The sequence below is a fragment of the Capsicum annuum genome, unplaced genomic scaffold (assembly GCF_002878395.1).
Source record: "Capsicum annuum cultivar UCD-10X-F1 unplaced genomic scaffold, UCD10Xv1.1 ctg7299, whole genome shotgun sequence".
NCBI lineage: Eukaryota > Viridiplantae > Streptophyta > Magnoliopsida > Solanales > Solanaceae > Capsicum > Capsicum annuum.
Genome location: NW_025882955.1, coordinates 1 through 1004, shown reverse-complemented (window position 1 = coordinate 1004; position 1004 = coordinate 1). Strand labels below are relative to the sequence as shown.

The 1004-nt window shown below is 50.9% G+C and overlaps 2 non-coding genes across 2 annotated transcripts; both read left to right on the top strand.

Moving 5' to 3' along the window:
* The first annotated feature begins 589 nt into the window (after positions 1 to 589).
* On the top strand, positions 590 to 708 carry LOC124894307. Its single transcript, XR_007051132.1, has one exon. It is a non-coding gene; the product is annotated as a 5S ribosomal RNA (ribosomal RNA).
* Positions 709 to 884: 176 nt separating this feature from the next.
* On the top strand, positions 885 to 1003 carry LOC124894306. The gene has a single exon (XR_007051131.1). It is a non-coding gene; the product is annotated as a 5S ribosomal RNA (ribosomal RNA).
* The last annotated feature ends 1 nt before the right edge of the window (position 1004 follows it).

The window sequence follows — 1004 nt, the reverse complement described above, 5'->3', positions numbered from 1 at the left end:
TGACGGGCGGCGGAGGATAAAAAGGCATAATAGAATTTGGAGTGCTGGGAATGACGGATGCGATCGATCTACGAATCTACGAAGTTAAGCGTGCTTGGGAGAGAGTTGTACAAGGATGGGTGACACACTGGGAAGTCCTCGTGTTGGATCCCTTCCTTTTTTTGTCCTTTAAAATTCGGTTTAATTTTGCCGGTTCGATCGGCGAAACTTTTTGTTTTTTCTCTTGACGAAAACAAGAAAGGGGGCGAGGCGCGGAGGCCCGCGTGCGGGGTGTGACGGGCGGCACAAGAAAAAGAGGCATAATAGAATTTGGAGTGCTGGGAATGACGGATGCGATCATACCAGAACTAACGCACCGGATCCCATCAGACCTCCAAAGATAGCATGCTTGGGCGAGAGTAGTGTTGCATCCCTTCTTTTTTTTTTCCTTTAAAATTCGGTTTAATTTTGTCGGTTCGATCGACGAATCTTTTGGTTTTTCCGCTTGGCGGAAACTAGAAAGGGGGCAAGGCGCAAGGGCGCGCGTGCAGGGTGTGACGGGCGGCGGAGGACAAATAGGCATAATAGAATTTGGAGTGCTGGGAATGACGGATGCGATCGTACCAGCACTAACGCACCGGATCCCACCGGAACTCCGAAGTTAAGCGTGCTTGGGAGAGAGTTGTACTAGGATGGGTGACCCACTGGGAAGTCCTCGTGTTGTATCCCTTCCTTTTTTTGTCCTTTAAAATTCGGTTTAATTTTGCCGGTTCGATCGGCGAATCTTTTTGCTTTTCCTCTTGGCGGAAACAAGAAAGGGGGCGAGGCGCGGAGGCCCGCGTGCTGGGTGTGACGGGCGGCACAGGAGAAAGAGGCATAATAGAATTTGGAGTGCTGTGAATGACGGATGCGATCATACCACCACTATCGCACCGGATCCCATCAGAACTCCGAAGTTAAGCGTCATTGGGCGAGAGCAGTACTAGGATGGGTGACCCCTTCGGAAGTCCTCGTGTTGCATCCCT